This window comes from Schistocerca cancellata, chromosome 3 (genome assembly GCF_023864275.1).
Source record: "Schistocerca cancellata isolate TAMUIC-IGC-003103 chromosome 3, iqSchCanc2.1, whole genome shotgun sequence".
Lineage (NCBI taxonomy): Eukaryota > Metazoa > Arthropoda > Insecta > Orthoptera > Acrididae > Schistocerca > Schistocerca cancellata.
Genome location: NC_064628.1, coordinates 863,121,262 through 863,137,394, shown reverse-complemented (window position 1 = coordinate 863,137,394; position 16,133 = coordinate 863,121,262).

The window sequence follows — 16,133 nt, the reverse complement described above, 5'->3', positions numbered from 1 at the left end:
TGTCACTAATCTCAAGAAAAGTGATCTAGTGCACCACACTCATTTCAGGTCCAACGCACCAACAATGAAGCCAGCTTGAAACATGATAACATTCATCATTTTGATTTGTAGCTGCTTGTATTGGCCGTGTTTGCAGTTAAAATTGTTGGACGTGAGGCCCGCCAGTTATGCAAAACACCGTTTTTCTCAGTACCCAAAAAATGTTTCGGCACCACTGTGCCATCATCAGTGAGGTTTCGTTTTTATTTATTCTACAATGTGAACATTTTTGTTAAACGATTATAAAATTATGTACATTTTTAGTTCAAACAACAGATCGTTTCTTTTTGTAAATACCTTTACATTTGCTCTGCATGAATTTTCTGGATCACTTGTGTGTTAATGATTACAGGTAGCTCGTCATCTGCAACCACACACACACACGAAGATAAAATGCAAACAAAATTCAAATTTGGCCCCGAACTCTCTGGTGAACAAATGGACACTGACTGGGCTGGGACACATAACAGACCACAATCACACTGTGTTCTGGTGAAGTGAAAAGTGTTTTACTACGTTATTTGTGGAAAATACTTGTTATAGTTATGCGTGCATCACAACACCACAATATGATGCAGAGTGTGGAAGTGCTTGCCACACGAAAACCTAAGTAAAAACGAATACAGGCGCGAAAACATCGCGAAAAACTAAATTACATTCTAGAAGACAGGTTAAATCCCAGCTGAAAACTTTCTCATCAACGTCGTTTGGTTGCAGATGACAAGCTACCTGTAGTCATTAACACACAAGTGATCCAGAAAATTCATGCACACCAATTGTAAAGGTATTTACAAAAAGAAACGATCTGTTATAATTGCGTAGGCTTCCGCGGCCAGAGTCAGTCGACATAAAAGTTTTCTGGGTTTGGTACCGCGTCATAATGTAAAAACTACTGCTATAGAAAAGCCAACGTTTCGGCCACGATTGCAGCGGCCTTCTTCTGGGTCTAATTAGACCCAGAAGAAGGCCGCTGCAATCGTGGCCGAAACGTTGGCTTTTCTATAGCAGTAGTTTTTACATTATGACGCGGTACCAAACCCAGAAAACTTTTATGTCAAACGATCTGTTGTTTTAACTAAAAATGCACGTAATTTTGTAACCATTTAAAAAAATTCACATTGCACAATAAATAAAGACGAAAACCCACTGATGATGCCATAATGGTGCCGAAAAATGTTTGGGTACGGAGAAAAACGGTGTTTTGCATAACTGGCGGACCTCACATCCAACAATTTCTCATATTTCATACACTGTTTCAGATATTGGAATGAGAATTTGGTTCAAATGGCTCTGAGCACTATGGGACTTAACATCTGAGGTCAGCCCGCATCTCGTGGTCGTGCGGTAGCGTTCTCGCTTCCCACGCCCGGGTTCCCGGGTTCGATTCCCGGCGGGGTCAGGGATTTTCTCTGCCTCGTGATGGCTGGGTGTTGTGTGTTGTCCTTAGGTTAGTTAGGTTTAAGTAGTTCTAAGTTCTAGGGGACTGATGACCATAGATGTTAAGTCCCATAGTGCTCAGAGCCATTTGAACCATCTGAGGTCATCAGTCCCCTAGAACTTAGAGCTACTTAAACCTAACTAACCTAAGGACATCACACACATCCATGTATGAGGCAGGATTCGAACCTGCGACCGTAGCGGTCGCGTGGTTCCAGACTGAAGCGCCTACAACCGCTCGGCTACATTGGCCCGAGGCCCTCTGCAAAAAAGCTCAAGTATCTTATTGTGATTTTACATATTCTACAGTTATGAAAGCCTCAGAACTTAGTAACGATTTGCGAGATTTTTTTAAAAAACGCAAACAGCCAATCATAACAGATGATAGTGTGGGACTTTAGACAAATCTCTGCTCATGTTGGATTACTGACAATCAATTGCCACTAACAGTTGATTATTTCTTTTTTTTTCCTGGTTCTTTGGGCACAGCTTCTGCTTTTTTTCCAGAATGTAGCTAATGCACTAAAAAAACGTCTACTTACTGCGAGGTGCTGTTCAAAAAACAACATTCTCTGTAACGTTTGACAACAGGAACAGTGATGCATTCACGAAAAAAATTATGGAGTTCTCAGCAAAGAGAAAGAGTAGGTGCGAGTGCTTATCTTGAAAGCAGAAGGTCCATGCTACAGAGCTTGTCACACATTCTGTCAACAGCTAGTAAGTTACTTTGTGCCTTTTTTTCAAACAAGAGAACGTCGCAACGAACTTTGCAGTATATTTTAAATCCCAGTGAATTAGTAACAATTAAGATTCAACTCAACACTGCTAACACACACTTACAGTTGGTACTCACATATTTCGTCATTTTTTTATCTACTTCATTTACTACAGCTGTCACATGTCGACTTTTGTCCTAATACGTAACGAATAAAATTTCTCTTGAAACGATGGTCCCTGTCACTAAAAACGATGTAAGTGGGCTGTTTAGGTTTTCTTATTGGTAACGCCACGTAGCGCTCTGTATGAAAATCACTGGTTGTGCTGTGTGCAGTCTGTGGCTAATTTGCATTGTTGTCTGCCGTTGTAGTGTTGGACAGCTGGATGTTAACAGCGCGTAGCGTTGCGCAGTTGGAACTTGGAAGTGAGCCGCCAGCAGTGGTGGATGTGGGGAGAGAAATGGCGGACTTTTGAAATTTGTAAGACTGGATGTCATGAACTGCTATGTATATTATGATTTTTCAACACTATTAAGGAAAATACATTGTTTGTTCTCTATCAAAATCTTTCATTTGCTAACTATGCCTATCAGTAGTTAGTGCCTTCAGTAGTTTGGATCTTTTATTTAGCTGGCAGTAGTGGTGCTCTCTGTATTGCAGTAGTTGGAGTAACGAAGATTTTTGGTGAGGTAAGTGATTTGTGAAAGGTATAGGTTAATGTCAGTCAAGGCCATTCTTTTGTAGGGATTATTGAAAGTCAGATTGCGTTGCTCTAAAAATATTGTGTGTCAGTTTAAGGACAGTCATGTATAATTTTTCTAAGGGGACGTTTCAACCATTACACACAGTGTTACCAAATAGGAAGCTATTGTGATGGTGTGCACGATACCGATACCAGGCAGCTTTTAAGTCGAAAGAACGGCTGAAATAAGTTCATATCCAAATTCGTCAACCATTGCACCCTATGCCATGGATATCTCCAGTGCTCTCCGCACGCGTTACTGCAGGCACACCGTGGCCGAGAAACGGCGCAACGGACAGCAAGCAGCCGATTCGGTCTGCTTGACGGCGGGGCGGGGCGCCCAGTGACCTTGAGGCCGGCCAGTGACGTCAGAGTATTGAGGGCGGAGGTCCGCCGTGATCGAGGCTGCATTTTCAGTGCGCCCTCAAACACGTAAGTGGCCGACTGTATGAAGCAGATCAGCACAAGAAACGTACTCGGGAATGTACACCACTGGCCATTAAAATTGCTACACCAAGAAAAAATGTAGATGATAAGCGGACGTTCATTGGACAAATATATTATACTAGAACTGACATGTGGTTACATTTTCACGCAATTTGGGTGCATAGATGCTGAGAAATCAGTACCCAGAACAACCACCTCTGGCCGTAATAACGGCCTTGATACGCCTGGGCATTGAGTCAAACACAGCTTGGATGGCGTGTACAGGTACAGCTGCCCATGCAGCTTCAACACGATACCACAGTTCATCAAGAGTAGTGACTGGCGTACTGTAACGAGCGAGTTGCTCGGCCACCATTGACCAGACGTTTTCAATTGGTGAGAGATCTGGAGAATGTGCTGGCCAGGGCAGCAGTCGACCATTTTCTGTATCCGGAAAGGCCCGTACAGGACCTGCAACATGCATTATCCTGCTGAAATGTAGGGTTTCACAGGGAATGAATGAAGGGTAGAGCCACGGTTCGTAACACATCTGAAATGTCACGTCCACTGTTCAAAGTGCCGTCAATGAGAACAAGAGGTGACCGAGACGTGTAACCAATGGCACCCCATACCATCACGCCGGTTAATACGCAAGTGTGGCGATGACGAATACACGCTTCCAATGTGCGTTCACCACGATGTCGCCAAACACGGATGTGACCATCATGATGCTGTAAACAGATCCTGGATTCAACCGAAAAAATGACATCTTGCCATTCGTGCAGCCAGGTTCGTCGTTGAGTACACCATCGCAGGCGCTCCTGTCTGTGATGCAGCGTCAAGGGTAACGGCAGCCATGGTCTCCGAGCTGATTGTCGATGCTGCTGGAAACGTCTTCGAACTGTTCGTGCAGATGGTTGTTGTCTTGCAAACGTCCCCATCTGTTGACTCAGGGATCGAGACGTGGCTACACGATCCGTTCCTGCCATGTGGATAAAATGCCTGTCATCGCGACTACTAGTGATACGAGGCCGTTGGGATCCAGCACGGCGTTCCGTATTACCCTCCTGAACCCACCGATTCCATATTCTGCTAACAGTCATTGGAACTCGACCAACGCGAGCAGCAATGTCGCGGTCGCGATACGATAAACCGCAATCGCGATAGGCTACAATCGGAGCTTTATCAAAGTCGTAAACGTGATGGTACGCATTTCTCCTCCTTACACGAGGCATCACAACAACGTTTCACCAGGCAGCGCCGGTCAAGTGCTGTTTGTGTATGAGAAATCGGTTGGGAACTTTCCTCATGTCAGCACGTTGTAGGTGTCGCCACCGGCGCCAACCTTGTTTGAATGCTCTGGAAAGCTAATCATTTGCATATCACAGCATCTTCTTCCTGTCGGTTAAATTTCGTGTGTGTAGCACGTCATCTTCGTGGTGTAGCAATTTTAATGGCCAGTAGTGTATGTTCTACAAACGTTAATCGCAAAAATTTTCGCTGTCAACTGGGATTAAATTTGACTGGCAACGTTTCGAGGGACTGAAAGAAGTTCAATTGCATTCTTCGGCTCATCTAGTGACACCTCAAGGAAAAAAAAAATCTTTTAAAGGAATTTGAGGATGATTAAATGACATAGTGTTCACATAAATTACTTATAGTATTTGAAGACTCTGCTTGCACACTAGATAAATTCGAATTTCTCTTCGATCTGTATCGTTAAGAGGAAACTAGAAATTCTACCCCTTTCCAAGTTCAAATCGTGGTCGAAACCGTTGTTTGACCAGGTGTAGCTTGTTCAGACACAAAAAATATGAGGCATACTGGACTGTAGAGCCAAAGAAACTGGTACACCTGCCTAATATCGTGTAGGACCCGGCAGCCGCAAGCTTGCGGAAGTGCCGCAACACGACGTGGCGTGGACTCAACTAAAGTCTGAAGTAGTGCTGGAGGGAGCTGACACCATGAATCCTGCAGGGCTGTATATAAATCGGTACGAGCACGAGAGGGTGCAGATTTCTTCTGAACAGCATGGTGCAAGGCATATCAGGTATGCTGAATAATGTTCATGACACGGGAGTTTGGTGGCCAGCGGAAGTGTTTTAACTCAGAAGAGTGTTCCTGGAGCCACTCTATAGCAATTCTGGACGTGTGGGGTGTGGCGTTGTCTTACTGGAATTGCCAAAGTCCGTCGCAATGCACAATGGACATGAATGGATGCAGGTGATCAGACAGGATTTTTACGTACGTGTCACCTGTCAGAGTCGTATCTAGACGTATCAGGGGTCCCATATCACGCCAACTGCACACGCCCCAGCCTTTAGAGAGCCTCAACCAGCTTGAACAGTTGACATGCAGGGTCCATAGATTGATGAGGTTGTCTGCATTCCCGCACACGCCCACCCGCTAGATACAATTTGAAACGAGACTCGTCCGACCGGTCATTGTGTTTCCAGTCAACGGGTCAATGTCGGTGATGACGGGCCCAGGCTAGGCGTAAAGCATTGTGTTGTACAGTCATCAAGGGTACACGAATGGGCATTCGGCTTCGAAAACTCGTATCGTTGATGTTTGGTTGGATGGTTAGCGCGCTGGCACTTGTTGATGGCCCAGCATTGAAATCTGCAGCAATTTGCGGAAGGGTTGCACTTTTGTCACGTTGAACGATTCTCTTCAGTCGTCGTTCGTCCCGTTCTTCAGGATCTTTTCCGGCGACAGCGATGGCGGAGATTTGATGTTTTACCGGATTTCTGATATTCACGGTACACTCATCAAATAGTCGTACCGGAAAATCCCCTCTTCGTCGCTACCTCGGAGATACTGCGTTCCATCGCTCGTGCGCCGACTATAACACCACGTTTAAACTCACTTAAATCTCGATATCCTGCCATTGTAGCAGCAGTAACCGATCTAACAACTGCGCCAGACACTTGTTGTCTTATATAGACGATGCCGACCGCAGCGCCGTTTTCTGCCTGTTTACATTCCTCTGCATTTGAATAAGCACGTCTATACCAGTTTCTTTGGTGCTTCAGTGTGCATATTTGGGCTTCGCACGCTTGCATTTCTTGTCTATCAAAAAAACGGTTCAAATGGCTCTGAGCACTGTGGGACTTAACATCTGAGGTCATCAGTCCCCTAGAACTTAGAACTACTTAAACCTAACTAACCTAAGGACATCACACACATCCATGCCCGAGCCAGGATTCGAACCTGCGACCGTAGTGGTCGCGTGGCTCCAGACTGAAGCGCCTAGAACCGCTCGGCCACAACGGCCGGCGCTTATCACTACAGAAAGCGTGACGCTGACGGTGAGGCTTCCATTCCAGCGTCCCAATGCTGCCACCATTAAAGCCAAACATGCCTTTCTTGAAGTGTTGCGGGAGAGTTGTGAACTTGGCGACTGAAAGATGGTGATACTACGGCCAACTGACGTAGATACTAGTGCTGTCACCAAATGTATCTTTTTTCGTTTTTAAGGCAACTTTCTTGGTCATTTTCGGCTGGATATGACGATAACGATGTTGAGGGAGGAGCCACCAACATTTTGACGGAACAGTTCGATGGCTTTTTGCTAAATATTCGATAGTGAAAGATAACAATGTACACAATATTCTTTGTTATAGTTTTGAACATGGCTGTTATTGAGCAAACGAATACTGTTTCCGACATGGGATTAAACAGCCAACCGGTTGCCCATAAACGGTAGGTACATTGACCTAGCTTTCGACACCTACTACGGGTGTCTTTATCAGAATAAAAGTTGTTAAACCCTATAAAATAATACATAGGAAATGGCGTATGACCAAAAACACATTCATCAAGATGAGTATTTTCATGATGCACAAAGGTTACTTGTGTAAAATTACATTGGTAAAAAGCAATAGTCCGTATTTGGAGCAGCTATGCTTCTGTCAAAAGTAAAATACAGGGTGTTACAAAAAGGTACGGCCAAACTTTCAGGAAACATTCCTCACACACAAAGAAAGAAAATATGTTATCTGGACATGTGTCGGGGAAAGCTTACTTTCCGTGTTAGAGATCATTTTATTACTTCTCTTCAAATCACATTAATCATGGAATGGAAACACACAGCAACAGAACGTACCAGCGTGACTTCAAACACTTTGTTACAGGAAATGTTCAATATGACCTCCGTTAGCGAGGATACATGCATCCACCCTCCCTCGCATGGAATCCCTGACGCGCTGATGCAAGCCTGGAGAATGGCGTATTCTATCACAGCCGTCCACAACACGAGCACGAAGAGTCTCTACATTTGGTACCGGGGTTGCGTAGACAGGAGCTTTCAAATGCCCCCATGAATGAAAGTCAAGAGGGTTGAGGTCAGGAGAGCGTGGAGGCCATGGAATTGGTCCGCCTCTACCAATCTATCGGTTACCGAATCTGTTGTTGAGAAGCGTACGAACACTTCGGCTGAAATGTACAGGAGCTCCATCGTGCATGAACCACATGTTGTGTCGTACTTGTAAAGGCACATGTCCTAGCAGCATAGGTAGAGTATTCCGTATGAAATCATGATAACGTGCTCCATTGAGCGTAGGTGGAAGAACATGGGGCCCAATCAAGACATCACCAACAATGCCTGGCCAAACGTTCACAGAAAATCTGTTGATGACGTGATTGCACAATTGCGTGCGGAATCTCGTCAGCCCACACATGTTGATTGTGAAAATTTACAATTTGATCACCTTGGAATGAAGCCTCATCCGTAAAGAGAACATTTGTACTGAAATGAGGATTGGCACATTGTTGGATAACCCATTCGCAGACGTGTACCCGTGGAGGCCAATCAGCTGCTGATAGTGCCTGCGCACGCTGTAAATGGTACGGAAACAACTGGTTCTCCCGTAGCACTCTCCATACAGTGACGTGGTCAACGTTACCTCGTGCAGCAGCAATTTCTCTGACGCTGACATTAGGGTTATCGTCAACTGCACGAAGAATTGCCTCGTCCATTGCAGGTGTCCTCGTCATTCTAGGTCTTCCCCAGTCGCGAGTCATAGGCTGGAATGTTCCGTGCTCCCTAAGACGCCGATCAATTGCTTCGAACGTCTTCCTGTCGGGACACCTTCGTTCTGGAAATCTGTCTCGATACAAACGTACCGCGCCACGGCTATTGCCCCGTGCTAATCCATACATCAAATGGGCATCTGCCAACTCCGCTTTTGTAAACATTGCACTGACTGCAAAACCACGTTCGTGATGAACACTAACCTGTTGATGCTACGTACTGATGTGCTTGATGCTAGTACTGTAGAGCAATGAGTCGCATGTCAACACAAGCACCGAAGTCAACATTACCTTCCTTCAATTGGGCCAACTGGCGGTGAATCGAGGAAGTACAGTACATACTGACGAAACTAAAATGAGCTTTAACATGGAAATTAAGCGTTTCCGGACAGATGTCCACATAACATCTTTTCTTTATTTGTGTGCGAGGAATGTTTCCTGAAAGTTTGGCCGTACCTTTTTGTAACACCCAGTATAACGTTGTAGCGTTTGCCACATATGCCCAGCTGGGAACAACATCAGACTGATTGGGCCAGTGGCTTACATTGCTGCCACAAACGCTTCAGTCTGGAACCGCGCGACCGCTACGGTCGCAGGTTCGAATCCTGCCTCGGGCATGGATGTGTGTGATGTCCTTAGGTTAGTTAGGTTTAAGTAGTTCTAAGTTCTAGGGGACTGATGACCTCAGAAGTTGAGTCCCATAGTGCTCAGAGCCATTTGAACCATTTTGACCACATATGCCCAGCTGGGGACAACATCAGACTGATTGGGCCAGTGGCTTACATTGCTGCCACGAACGCTTCAGTCTGGAACCGCGCGACCGCTACGATCGCAGGTTCGAATCCTGCCTCGGGCATGGATGTGTGTGATGTCCTTAGGTTAGTTAGGATTAAGTAGTTCTAAGTTCTAGGGGACTGATGACCTCAGATGTTAAGTCCCATAGTGCACAGAGCCATTTTTTGCTGCCACGAAAACAAATTCAAATGGCTCTGAGCACTATGGGACTTAACATCTATGGTCATCAGTCCCCTAGAACTTAGAACTACTTAAACATAACTAACCTAAGGACAGCACACAGCACCCAGTCATCACGAGGCAGAGAAAATCCCTGACCTCGCTGGGAATCGAACTCGGGAACCCGGGCGCGGGAAGCCACGAAAACAACACGAGTTGCGTCGCCTATCAGTGCGGACATTAAAATGCGCGCATGTGTATCTTGCGCGACCTATAACACCGATTCCCGTCAGATCACCGAAGTAAGAGCTGTCGGGCTTGGCTAGCACTTGGATATTTGACCGTCCTGTCTGCCGGACGCTGTTCTCAAGTGGGATAAACTCAATTCTTGGCCGGCCGCGGTGGCCGTGCGGTTCTGGCGCTGCAGTCCGGAACCGCGGGACTGCTAAGGTCGCAGGTTGGAATCCTGCCTCGGGCATGGATGTGTGTGATGTCCTTAGGTTAGTTAGGATTAAGTAGTTCTAAGTTCTAGGGGACTTATGACCTAAGATGTTGAGTCCCATAGTGCTCAGAGCCATTTGAACCACTCAGTCCTTGTGAGACAAATTTGGCAACTACTTCTCTGAGAAGTAGTGGCTCTGGCCTCGTAAACTGACAACGGCCGCGAGAGCGATCTGCTGACCAATGCCCTTCCGTACCAGCATCAGGTGATGGCTACACAGTGAGAACGACACGGCGGTTAGTCAGTACAGTTGCACTTTCCGAGCCCTGTTCATACGGAGTTTTTCTTCACTTTCATCACAACTCTCTACTATCTGTTATCTCTTCGCTTAGAACATGTAGTTACGTAGGGGTTGAAAGATTATCATTAAAACAGCAAAAGATGGTGTAACTAGGCTGTTAAGGTTTTCGTGTTGGTTACGCCACGTAGCACTCTGTATGAAAATCACTGACTGCGCTGTGTGCAGTCTGTGGCTGGTTTGCATTGTTGGAATTTTTTCTATTGTAGTGTTGGGCAGTTGGATGTGAACAGTTGGGGGTGCGCAGTTGGGGGTGAGCAGCCAGCAGTGGTGGATGTGGGGAGAGAGATGGCAGAATTTTGGAAGCGGACGATCTGGACGTGTGTCCATCAGAAAGAGTAAATTTGTAATACTGGATATCATGAACTGATGTACAGGGTGAGTCACCTAACGTTACCGCTGGATATATTTCGTAAACCACATCAAATACTGACCAACCGATTCCACAGACCGAACGTGAGGAGAGGGGCTAGTGTAATTGTTTAATACAAACCATACAAAAATGCACGGAAGTATGTTTTTTAACACAAACCTACGTTTTTTAAATGGAACCAAGTTAGTTTTGTTAGCACATCCGAACATATAAACAAATACGTAATCAGTGCCGTTTGTTGCATTGTAAAATGTTAATTACATCCGGAGATATTGTAACCTAAAGTTGACGCTTGAAACCTCCGACGTTCAGTTGCGTGTTGTAACAAACACGGGCCACGGGCGTTTCATAGGACGTGGAGGACGCATAAATTGGCCAGCCCGTTCTCCTGATCTTACACCTCTGGACTTCTTTCTGTGGGGTACGTTAAAGGAGAATGTGTACCGTGATGTGCCTACAACCCCAGAGGATATGAAACAACGTATTGTGGCAGCCTGCGGCGACATAACACCAGATGTACTGCGGCATGTACGACATTCATTACGCCAGAGATTGCAATTGTCTGCAGCAAATGATGGCCACCACATTGAACATCTATTGGCCTGACAAGTCGGGACACACTCTATTCCACTCCGTAACTGAAAACGGACCACGTGTGTACGTGTACCTCACCCCTGATGGTAATGTACATGTGCGTCAGTGAAAAAGACCAATAAAAAAGTGTTAACATGTGGACGTAATGTGCTGTTCCAGTCCCTTCTGTACTTAAGGTCCATCACCGTTCCCTTTGGATCCCTACGTAATTCGGTGTTCTCCGATACACACGATCGAACAGCGGAGGAGTGGTACTGGCCAATTTATGCGTCCTCCACGTCGTATGAAACGCCCGTGGCCCGTGTTTGTTACAACACGCAACTGAACGTCGGAGGTTTCAAGCGTCAACTTTAGGTTACAATATCTCCGGATGTAATTAACATTTTACAATGCAACAAACGGCACTGATTACGTATTTGTTTATATGTTCAGATGTGCTAACAAAACTAACGGGGTTCCATTTTAAAAAACGTAGGTTTGTGTTAAAAAACATACTTCCGTGCATTTTTTTATGGTTTGTATTAACCAATTACACTAGCCCGTCTCCTCACGTTCGGTCTGTGGAATCGATTCGTCAGTATTTGATGTGGTTTACGAAATATATCCAGCGGTAACGTTATAATATTAAGGTAAATACATTGTTTGTTCCCTATCAAAATCTTTCATTTGCTAACTATGCCTATCAGTAGTTAGTGCCTTCAGTAGTTAGAATCTTTTATTTAGCTGGCAGTATTGGCGCTCGCTGTATTGCAGTAATTCGAGTAACGAAGATTTTTGTGAGGTAAGTGGGATTATTGAAAGTCGGATTGCGTTGCGCTAAAAATATTGTGTGTGAGTTTAGTGTTGGTCGGAATAAGTAAAGAGAGAAATGTCTGAGTGCGTTCAGTTCTGCACAGCTGTTTGAAAATCAAATTACGTAAGAGGTTTATAAGCACAGTAATTAATTAATTTTTCTAAGGGGATGTTTCAATGGAAGATAACATCCTAACAAGTGAAAAAACTGATGACATGAAAGAACGTATAGTAAACATCTGTGCACCCCTTATAAGAAAGATCACCGAAGATATTAAAAATCGCCCATGGGTCCAGTATTTTTCAGTAGAAACAGCGAAACATCTTGTGAGTGGTGGGAGATGGCGTTGAGGGGGGGGGGGGGGGGAGAGACACAAGCGAACACTATCGCCCTCGCCTGTAACTTTCAGCGGTGTTTGAAGAGGGTGAAGGAGAGGGAGAGGGGAAACTGCTACACGAAGGACGATTTTGCACAACCGAAGCCTGACGGAACTTTCGATAGTAGGCGGCCAGCATGGTGTCTCGCAGAAGTAAATGCTGTTCGTGGCCGAATAGTGTGTAGCAGAGGTGTGCAGCTTTGTAGTACTGCCGGCCGCCATTACCTCACTCAGACTATGTAAAGGGCCACAGGGTGACACAAAGTTATTTGTAACGCAACTGTTCACTTTGGTAAACAAATATACTTCGAGTAATATATTGCCGGCCGGAGCGGCCGAGCGGTTCTAGGCGCTACAGTCTGGAACCGCGCGATCGCTACGGTCGCAGGTTCGAATCCTGCCTCGGGCATGGATGTGTGTGATGTCCTTTGGTTAGTTAGGTTTAAGTAGTTGTAAGTTATAAGGGACGGATGACCTCAGAAGTTAAGTCCCATAGTGCTCAGAGCGATTTGAACCATTTTGAACATCTGAGTAATATATTCTCAAAATAAATGCAGTTGAACCTGATTTATACATAACTCTGTTCTGCGTTATTCTTATTCACACCTAAAGTTTTGTCCGTCCCGGCAAAATATAATTTAACAACGTGTTAATTGAACCTTACGAGGTGTAGAAGTATGAAACCGGAATTTCCCTATAGATGGTGCTAGCCGTCAGTGTAGACGTGGGACCGCTTCTGGAGCGCCGTCTGCTTCCTGTAACGGCTGACGACGAATATCAACACAAAGTAACCAGAGTTCCATACATCGGTATCTGTTTCAAACCCGTAACCATACCGAGTTTTTGTGCCTACAAACTACGATTTGCGGACAGCATTGGTTTTCTGTCATCATCTGAACAAAAAAGCTGCAGAATCGCATGGAATGCTTGTCGAAGCTTCCGGGAACATGCTCTTGGGAAAACACAGTGTTCCGAGCGGTTCAGAATATTCTAAAGTGCTGATTTTGACGTGAGACACGACGACCGGGGAAACTGCCGAAAACGTGCGAAACAACGAATTGCCGGGACAATCGAATGTGACACAAAAATCGTTTCTCTTCGGTTGAAAGCTATGGGAAAGGCGCAGAAAGTGGGAAAATGGGTTCCGCACGAACTGAATGAAAGACAGCAAGCAATTCGACAGACCACTTGTGAAATGCTGCTCGCCAGATACAAAAAAAAGTCGTTTCCCCATCGAATAGTGACATGTGATAAAAAATGGATGTAGTTTGAGAATCCTAAGTGTCGTAAATCATGGGCGAATCCAAGCAAACTATCGACGTCCATTGGAAGACCAAATCGCTTTGGAATAAAGGCAATGCTCTGTTTTCGGTGGGATCAGAAGGGTGTCATCTATTATGAGCTGCTAAAACCTGGTGAAACCGTTGTAATGTTGTTGCATTAATTTGTTCTGAAAGCGGTGCTGATATTCAAGACCATAAAAGTGGGTTAAAAGCTGTGAGCTATCTGAGGAAGTTAACCTTGCATTACTGCGCAACTACACTCCTGCAAATGGAAAAAAGAACACATTGACACCGGTGTGTCAGACCCACCATACTTGCTCCGGACACTGCGAGAGGGCTGTACAAGCAATGATCACACGCAAGGCACAGCGGACACACCAGGAACCGCGGTGTTGGCCGTCGAATGGCGCTAGCTGCGCAGCATTTGTGCACCGCCGCCGTCAGTGTCAGCCAGTTTGCCGTGGCATACGGAGCTCCATCGCAGTCTTTAACACTGGTAGCATGCCGCGACAGCGTGGACGTGAACCGTATGTGCAGTTGACGGACTTTGAGCGAGCGCGTATAGTGGGCATGCGGGAGGCCGGGTGGACGTACCGCCGAATTGCTCAACACGTGGGGCGTAAGGTCTCCACAGTACATCGATGTTGTCGCCAGTGGTCGGCGGAAGGTGCACGTGCCCGTCGACCTGGGACCGGACCGCAGCGACGCACGGATGCACGCCAAGACCGTAGGATCCTACGCAGTGCCGTAGGGGACCGCACCGCCACTTCCCAGCAAATTAGGGACACTGTTGCTCCTGGGGTATCGGCGAGGACCATTCGCAACCGTCTCCATGAAGCTGGGCTACGGTCCCGCACACCGTTAGGCCGTCTTCCGCTCACGCCCCAACATCGTGCAGCCCGTCTCCAGTGGTGTCGCGACAGGCGTGAATGGAGGGACGAATGGAGACGTGTCGTCTTCAGCGATGAGAGTCGCTTCTGCCTTGGTGCCAATGATGGTCGTATGCGTGTTTGGCGCCGTGCAGGTGAGCGCCACAATCAGGACTGCATACCACCGAGGCACACAGGGCCAACACCCGGCATCCTGGTGTGGGGAGCGATCTCCTACACTGGCCGTACACCACTGGTGATCGTCGAGGGGACATTGAATAGTGCACGGTACATCCAAACCGTCATCGAACCCATCGTTCTACCATTCCTAGACCGGCAAGGGAACTTGCTGTTCCGACAGGACAATGCACGTCCGCATGTATCCCGTGCCACCCAACGTGCTCTAGAAGGTGTAAGTCAACTACCCTGGCCAGCAAGATCTCCGGATCTGTCCCCCATTGAGCATGTTTGGGACTGGATGAAGCGTCGTCTCACGCGGTCTGCACGTCCAGCACGAACGCTGGTCCAACTGAGGCGCCAGGTGGAAATGGCATAGCAAGCCGTTCCACAGGACTACATCCAGCATCTCTACGATCGTCTCCATGGGAGAATAGCAGCCTGCATTGCTGCGAAAGGTGGATATACACTGTACTAGTGCCGACATTGTGCATGCTCTGTTGCCTGTGTCTATGTGCCTGTGGTTCTGTCAGTGTGATCATGTGATGTATCTGACCCCAGGAATGTGTCAATAAAGTTTCCCCTTCCTGGGACAATGAATTCACGGTGTTCTTATTTCAATTTCCAGGAGTGTATTTCACCAGGTATCCAGTCTAGCTTACCAAATTCCCAACGAGACTAACATTAATTATAATCTTTTACTACTCATCTTACGATAACTGGTGATTATATATATATATATATATATATATATATATATATATATATATATATATATATATATATATATATATATATATATAAGACAATTTAAATAAAAGGAAATAAATCAGTTTATATTTTGACATTTATTGTAACATTGATGATTATTCCGTTAAAATTTCAGCATATCAAACTTGATTCATAACTAAACTGGTGCCTTATGTAGGATTGTGAAAATGTGAGTTTGTAATCTTACGGAACACATCAAATAGGGAGCCAAGATTGGGAGACTACATACAACACTGCATTCATAAAATAACACACGAAGAACGTTGACACATATCCAAGAGGAAATTAACCACAACCAACCGATTCAATTTTCACCCAAAGAAGTTACGTTCGTAGCGCAATCCTGTCCGTCATGAAATTACCACACACTGGTATACTAAATTCATACTAACTCTCTGTGAAATTTTCCAGAATAGAATGGCTGAGGGCTACTTTGATGCTTACACCACATGCTTCACGTGGTCAACTTGGTTTACACAAAGAGTGTAACTCCACAATAATTTTGATAATTAAAATAAATTACATCGAAACGCAATTTACAAAAGAAAAACCTCGAACTGCTTACTATCGTCTTAATATTAGCCTGATGGGTCAAACAATAGTATAAGCACGTGGTAGTGGTCTCACAAAGTACGCCTCACATGGGTTGAACATAAAGAAAAGTTGCTATATTGAAAAATATTGTCAAGACTAGACGTTATAATCTCACGCACATTCGCATTTAAGATTGATGATCTTAGTTAGAGTTA